Source organism: Triticum dicoccoides, chromosome 1B (assembly GCF_002162155.2).
Source record: "Triticum dicoccoides isolate Atlit2015 ecotype Zavitan chromosome 1B, WEW_v2.0, whole genome shotgun sequence".
Classification (NCBI taxonomy): domain Eukaryota; kingdom Viridiplantae; phylum Streptophyta; class Magnoliopsida; order Poales; family Poaceae; genus Triticum; species Triticum dicoccoides.
The window spans coordinates 358,723,899-358,732,175 of record NC_041381.1 but is presented as its reverse complement, the minus strand read 5'-3'; the positions used below and the strand labels follow the sequence as shown (position 1 = coordinate 358,732,175).

At 44.0% G+C, this 8,277-nt stretch overlaps 1 pseudogene; it reads right to left on the bottom strand.

The window, feature by feature from the left end:
• Nucleotides 1-5,476: 5,476 nt before the first annotated feature.
• Nucleotides 5,477-7,562, bottom strand: LOC119350379 (annotated as a pseudogene).
• Nucleotides 7,563-8,277: the final 715 nt, after the last annotated feature.

Below are 8,277 nucleotides of genomic sequence, written 5' to 3'. Positions count from 1 at the left end.
GATGAACCCCCTTTTCCTTTATCCTCTACTGGTGGCTGATTGATTGAGCGCCGGTCTCACTCATTCTTTATGAGCGGAAGCCATGCACCTATCACCTATAACCGGAGTAGTACTATATGGCACGGCACCTTCGGCGAGGACTCAAGTCAACAGAGAATGATTTGACAAACATTGATCCATGCTTGGCCTTAGCCTGAGCTCAACTCTGAAAAAGAAAAGAGGAGAATCTCTCTAGCTTGTGGAATCACTTCCCTGGATGCTTAGATAGCTCGAGAAAGTGCGCCACTTCTCCCTTAGAGCCCATCTATCTAAACTAAACGGGTATAAAAACAGAGAAATAGGCTCATTAAGTGAAGTGAGAACAGAACTCAATCTTTGCTAGGCGTGAGAAGAAGATATCGGTCCTTTGGCCATCGGGTAAAGAAATCCTTTGAATGGATCAGTGAGTTCTGGCACGATTGCTGGAACGAACGGAATCTACGGGAACGAGATCTTTCTATTGGCACGATATCTTTCAGGAACTGCGGTAATCCAATCCTTGAGCTAAGGACGAATGCTTGATTTGCAATCTTTCAAGACGATTTTCTTGTAGCAGATGTGGAATCCAGATTGGCATAACGGGTTCTACGTGAAGTCAGCCATTCGTCATCATTTGAGGGTTCGGGTCGGGATCATGGCCATAAATTGCTACTTTTTCCACTAGAGCGAATAGCATTCTTCGAAACAGGCACAGGACACTAGAGCGAATAGCATTCTTCGAAACAGGCACACACAGGACTTGAAGCAGAATCAGAGAGTGATCCCTTTCCAACAGACTGATCGAATTCCAGTGATACACTACGCCTGGCACTATTCGTCACATTAGTAGTTAAGTTACTCATTTGTTACGAACAAAGAGACGCTAGAGATTCTATGAACTTCAGATCGATGCCATTCACTAATCTCAAGCGTCTTTCTATGGATTTCTGGGCCAATGGGCGATAAACCTTAAAAGTAGCTGCTACGGGCTCTGTGGTGCGTCTCAGAGCCCTTCCCCATGGGGGGTTCCCGTTCTGCTAATCTTGCTATCTTCCCCAGGTTTGCTCGTTTCGATTGGAACAAGAAGTCCGTATTGGTATTTCTTGGTATTGGTAGCAGATGTTCAGCGGTAACAAACAGTAGCTGCAAGTAGATCATCTCTCTTTCTTTCGTACAAGTAGATCGTTGGAATGAGATCTGTAGTCTAAGAATCGGTTCATAGGAAAGCACGCCTTGCAATTGGCATTGGTAGAAGATTTCCGTCTTGTCCCTCGGAGTGGAGCTAGACTCACTTCCTTTGTTCTAGACATTATACGTTACTCACTGAGGAAGAAGGGAGTAAAGTATCTACACTCGTATCGGATCTGGAGATCTGCCCCGGGATGGAAAGGTATCGATCGACCAAGAACTTGTCGAATTTCTTTGACCTCGGAGCCCGTACAAGCTCTTCTTCCACAACCATATGTGACATCCCCGAGTTTCGAACCCCTCGCCCTCTACATGTGGATCTCCTCCTCCTCGTTGTTGCCGTGGAGAGACCTCACGTCTAGTTGAAATAGATGCAAGTAAAACTTTCTGACAGCTATGTGAGCACGGATCTTTCCATCATAAGAATAGGGCTCTGGCAATAGATCAAAATCACTAGTCCATTCTGATTCGGAAGATAGGGCTGGGCTGGTAGGTTCTAGTTTGTTCGCACAAGAAAGAGAAAGAAGTGCCGGAGGCAGCACTGGACCAAGTAAAGGTGCCAGATACGTCTCAGCTCAGCTTGAAAGGGAATGTGTTTCTAGGGAATCGTACTTTTGATTCGCAGCTAAAGCCCACCCTTGTAAAATAGCATCTACTTATGATCCGCCTAATTTGCAATCTTATGATCCGCCTCACAATATGATAAGAAATAATCCACCCAGGACCAGAAACCAGACAATAGCTTTGTTTCACGATTGATTCCGGATTGACCTATGAATCGAATAAGGAATTTAAGTGCCCGGCCCAGGAGGTAGGTCCAGTCTGCGGTGAAATCTTGAATCCCTCTTTGGCATAGGAAATTCTTTGACAACGGATCGATCCCAGTGATACACGTATAATGTTATGAACAAAGAGTTAAGCGATTAGTAAGCGATCTGGTTATGGATTGGCAACGAGCACTATGATTTCTGAAACATAAACTGCTTTCTTTAGCTCCAATAAGAGTAGAAGGGACTGCTCACTAAGATGATCTGCGGGCAAATGAGGTAGATTTCCTCTTGAGTTGAGTTTTTTAGTCCATCACAGGAACTTCTAAAGCAACTATACTTATATTGCCTACCCGGCTACTCACTCACTCATGAGCTACTCTCCTTAGCAAGGAAAGAGCCCACATGAAATCCTTGTTTTGTTATTCGCAGAAGATAGCATTGGGATAATAAAGCGAACAAAGACCATGAGAAGAGATTACAACATCCAGAACGAAGCCTGTCAAGCCAACCTTCCCTCACTGCGAAAATGCAACATCCGGCGTACTCATTGGCTTTGACCTCAGATTCATTACTTGCTAGAGAAGTAGTTTACATAACTGTCACAGCTCCAATGCGATAATCTTGTTAATCAGCAAAGTTGCTAGCCTAAATAAGGAGTTTACAATCGCTTGACTATAAAGTAAAGAGCGGCTAATGGGAGATTGCTTGAGTAGGCTCAGTAAGGGATTACCCGCGGGCAGGGTGAAAGAGCTTTCATTAATAGTATGAACTGGTGGATCAGCAAGATAGCTAGAGCTCCTTAAAGGAAAGCAAAATCCAATTCTATATTATATCAAACTATAAAGCAAAGATGAGGAAGCTGCGCCTTTACTCGCTCGAATTAGAGGAAAAAGGGGATATGCAGCAGTAACATCTTTTCTTTCAATAGTAAGAAGGAAATGCGAATAAGAGAAGGGTAGAAGAAGCGATCCGTGCATTTCCTTATTTCACAACGGATTTGACTCGTTAGAGAAATCATTTCTTAGGTATGCTACATTCTTTGAAGAAAGAGTAGGTTCTGCTATTTAAGACTTAGAGGAAGTGATTTCCGGGAATTAGCAGACCAAGCCAATCAACAAGGAAAGGCTGTCAAGCAAGGAAGCCACCAAGCAAACCTTTAATAAGCATATCTAGCGCAGTCACTTCTCTATAGAAAGAAAAAACCTGTAGTCAAGACTAGTCACATTAGTGAAACAAGTGATTCGCTGACATTCAATTCAAATAGAAAAAGTAGTCACAGCTGCGACAAGTTGCTCTAAGAGGAAGGAGTTGACTTACTTTCAATTCCTAATACAGCAAGAGTGGATTTTTTTCATGTAGCATTTCTACCCCTATAGGATTTCCCATCTTAACCGAGAATGGGTGCCCACCTTGTACGTACCGAGAATGGGTGCAGCCCACCCCATCTAAAGTAGCCTGAAATTCGTTCCTCTACAATCCAGAGCAGTCCGAACATGTACCGCGATCTGGACGGACAAAGAATGCCGTACACTTGAGTGACCCCCTTTTCTGTGACCACCACCAAATTCAAAAGAAGAGGTGAGATCACCCTGCAAAAATCCTTTGTAGCTCTTAAAATATGGGCCAACCTCTCCATTAATATTGATACTCACTGCACCTTCTTCTACCACTTGTTTAATCCAACCTCTCCACTTCTCACTAAAGAAAACCCTTTTTAAGCAAAACCTCTTGTAGAAAATCCCAATTCACCCCGTCATATGCTTTTTCAAAGTCTAGCTTTAGTATGACCCCCTCTTGTTTAGTCCTCCTAAGCTCATGAAACACCTCATGGATAGTGACCACCCCATCTAAAATATTTCCGTTTTTCATAAATTTCGTCTGACTCTTACTCACCACCTTATCTGCAACTCTCTCAAGCCTATTTGTCAGTACTTTAGTCACAATTTTCTAACAAACATAATATAAACATATTGGCCGATATTGCTTGATAGTTGCAGCATCTTTCGTTTTAGGAATCAGAGTAACCACCCCATAATTAAGTCTTCTAAGTTGCAACTCCTCAGCATGCGGGCTATCAAGCATTCTTTTGACCATCTCTTTAACCATCTCCCAAAAATGTTTCTAAAAGATTACTGGTAAGCCATCTAGGCCAGGAGCTGTATTGGTTTTCATCTCTTTAACTACTAACTCTATTTCCTCCATAGTGAAAGGCTTAGTCAACTCTTCATTGTCTAGTTCTGATAGCATGTGCTCTGTTGACCAAGGGGCTTCCACCAAGAGATATGCCCCCCCTGTCCTCTGAACCAAATAGTCTCTTATAGTAACTAGAAATGTGTTCTTGCAACTCTTTCTCATCTTGTATAACATTTCCTTCATGTTCCAAAGAAGCAATATTACATTTTATGTGTCTTCCATTGGCAGCACTAGGGAAGAATGAAGTATTTGCATCTCCCTCAAGTAACCACTGACAAACTGACTGACAATGTGGACTGCATGAGCAATGTCAGGCCAGGTCACAGTGAGGTACACAAGGCTGCCTACAAGATGACGATAGCGAGTGGTATCCCTCAAGAGGAGTACCATCACTAGGGCGCAATTGGAGATGGAGCTCCATGGGTGTAGCGGCAGCGTGTGTATCAGTAAGACCTGAGCGTGAGATCAAATCCTGAGTATAGCGATGCTGAGAGAGATAGTAACCATCATTAGTTTGATCAACCTCAATTCCCAGAAAATAACGGAGAGAAAATCAATCTGACATCTTGAATTGCCCACTCAACTTTTTATTAACAAAAGCAATGTACTTCTGATCATCTCCAGTGATCAACATATCATCAACATAGAGAAGAAGCAAGGTACGACCGCGGTCAGATGTATAAGTGAAAAGTGCAGGGTCATGCTCACTAGAAGAGAAACCAGCAGCTTGAACCACAGAGCTGAACCGCTCAAACCAAGCACGAGGTGGTTGCTTTTTTCCCATAGAGGGCCTTTCGAAGGCGACAAACATGACCATCAGGAACTTCAATACCCAGAGGTGGCTGCATATAGAAAAAACTCATGTAGATCACCATGAAGGAAAGCATTTTTGACATCCATTTGAGAGATTTGCCAAGATCGAGCTACAACCACAGCAATCAGAGTACGAACAGAAATTGAAACAACGCAGCCGTACTATCTATTTACGATAATTTGATTGCTGACAACACGACAACATCACGCTTCTCTTTCTTATTCTTATTTATATAAATGTCACTTTACCAGGCCGGAAAAGTGACACCGTCACGTCTCAGGGTCGTATGCCTGGAACAAGAAGGGTCGTCGTACAATTTTGGCGATTACAAAAAAGGAGGCGAGCTCCCTATCCCTCTTTGTCTTTCCACTTCCCTCGTTCAGGAACAAACACTTCGCCAAATTCTTTTGAGTCCCGGCCCGGTTTTTCCCCACTAACCAATTACGTTACGACCACTGAACAAACTTGGTTGACGAACATGGTTTATGCCGCTAATCTAGCGGCTTGTCGAGCATTTGACAAACTCACACCATCCATTTCAAATGGGATTTGTCCCGTGGACACACGAGCAATCCAACCCGTCGGATTTCCTTTTCCTCTTCCCATTCGAACTTCTGCGGGTTTCCCCGTAATAGGAAGATCTGCGAGAACTCTTACCCATATCTTACAATTTCTTTGGAATTGTCCGCTCATAGCACGATGGAATTGTCCGATTGTAGCCCGACGCGCTGCTTCAATGGCTCGATATGAAAGACGACCAGCTCTACAACTTTTGGTGCCATATCTTCCAAAACCAAGTTGTGTACCATCCGGTTCGCGACCCCTACTACATCTGCATTTAAAATATTTACTATATTTCGTACGTTTCGGATATAGCACGTCCCTTCTTATTTTGACTATATGAGATTCGCACTTTGACACCTGAAATTCCGTTACGAGTAGATACTTCCGCAGGAGCATAATCGATTTTCTGGTTAAATACATTACAAGATGTTTTTCCATACTTTCCGCATTCAGTTCTAGCTATTTCCGCACCCCCTAATCGACCAGAACAACAAATACGTATCCCCTCCACCCCTTTTGGCATTATTAATGGAATATCCTTCACTATTTTACTAAAAATGGAACGAAATGAGATTGGATTGTTCCTCAGTTGAAAAGAGATGTCTTGAGCAATCAGAGAAGCACTTTGATAAACAGATTTGATCTTTACCGACTCAATTAAGGTATTAGTGTTTGTTCTATTAGACAAAAAAGATCGCATTTTTTGCACTTCGTTCAAATAAGAGTTGTACCCGTACGGAATTATCCTCTTTCTCAGTATGATCTCTATCATCATCTCTATTCCCTTTATCAATTTTCCTATCCTACCTAGGTCTATGAATTTCTCTATCAATTCCATTACCTTATCCTTACCCATGAGGTTCCTACATTTGATCCTAAACTGAGCTAGGAGTTGTTTCCGGGCATACTCAAAAAAAGGGTTATTATACACCCCAACCCCATCCCTTGGAAAAAAGAAGGTAGCACCGAAGAAAGGAAAGAGCGATATGGTGATTTTTGTTGTTCCCGCGAAGCGAAGATCATTCGCTTGGCGAATGAAGTGGATCAACCTCTTTTTGGCTCGGGCCAAACACTTTTTCTCGCTGGTAGAGCTTTCTAAAAAAAAGCGATGCGAGAGTGTATTCTCTTATCTAAGCTTCCTCCCTTCGCTCCCCCCATCGTAGATGGTTCAGCCACACCCGGTGCCACGAAATGATTGAGAACTAGGACGGGGTCGAAATGCATTTTATTCTTAGTATTAAAAAGTATTGCATGACCGAATAATTCAAGGAGGGGCGCACAGCGGGGAGGGTCCTTTTTAGTAGATGACTCGTCGGGCCGTCAGAGTGGGACTTCTTTGGTAAAAATAACTTGATTCTATTCCTTTTTAGTAAGGAGGCGGCATTTCCCATAAGGAAAGGTATGTCATTTACAACCCCGGCGTATTGAGGCCGCTTGAAGGCCCCGCTCACCCGAAGTGATTTATCAAAATTCTTCTTTCTCGATGGTGATCGGTCATGGTATCCATAACGTTGCATCTTTTTCGGCCAAATCCGGATTTAGTTTTGCTTCTCCCGGTCGATCGACTCGACTCTTTTCCCTGCCCCCCGGCCTCTCACTTCGTTTCGTTCTTCCTCTATACCCTCGCTTGAATGAAGACACCCGATCGGCCCGACTTTCCCAAATGTCGGCCACCAGCCCTTTTCCTGTGGTACGGGTCTTGATTTCTTGTCTTGTTTTCGTTTTAGTCGTGGTAATCGCCCGGGAAGAAAGAAATGAATGAATGTCCTTTTGGGAAAATGTAGAATAATACACCTACCGAGACGAAAGCCAAGGGCGAGTTTCGTAGGTGGACGTATCAAACTAAAATAAGATCTCAGATTGACATCTTGATACAATGATTTATCATAATAATAAATAGAGTCAATGGTGACAGAGCCGTGGGAAGAGCCGCTTCTTTTTTGTGGCGGGGGCTTCCATTCACCAGCGCAGACTACATACACGTGCTCTCTGAACCGTGCTAGATAGTCACCCATCACACGGCTCTCAAACCCAACCTGTGGTGGATCCCGGGGGACAAAGCAAAGTCAAAGCGCTTGATCCTTTGCCCCATACTTTGAGATCTTCCTCCCCGCTGATCAAGCAGCAACGCAGCTCGTGATAGGCTTAGCTTAAGCCGCTAACGTTTGGTTCGGATAAGTAAAGTCCCTTCGGTCGGTTCGCTCAGGTGGTCTTCCCTTATTTTCCCTAACGTTCAGAGTTGTTCTGATTTGAGAAAGGAGCACCGCCAAGTCCACTAGGGGCACCCTGAATGAATAAGAAATGGACAGCTGAGGTCAGGCTTGCATGAAAAAAGAAGATAATAAGTTAGGTGTACACACCTGAGGTTGGTAAGAACTGAGGGACAATGCCCCCCCTCACTGGGCCCATCAGCGAAAGCAACTGCTACTTAATTGTAGGTTTGCTTTCGTGCAAGGCCCCCGCTGCTGGAACAGGCGGTTGTCATTTTCAAGTAAACGCCCCGCCCCATTTCTTTGCCCGCCGGCCGCCTAGCTCGTTATTCTTTGAGATCTGGATAGAGTCTCGCTTCGGGGCGGGGGAAGCATGGATTCGATAGATCTATCGAATCCATGCTGCAAGCAGCAAGCGTATGCTAAAAAGGCAATAGTCTAACGTTGGGGTAGGGCGGGCCAAAACAACCGGGGGCCCCGGAGGGGTCAGTACAAAAGTATTATATTCTTTCCACTTACT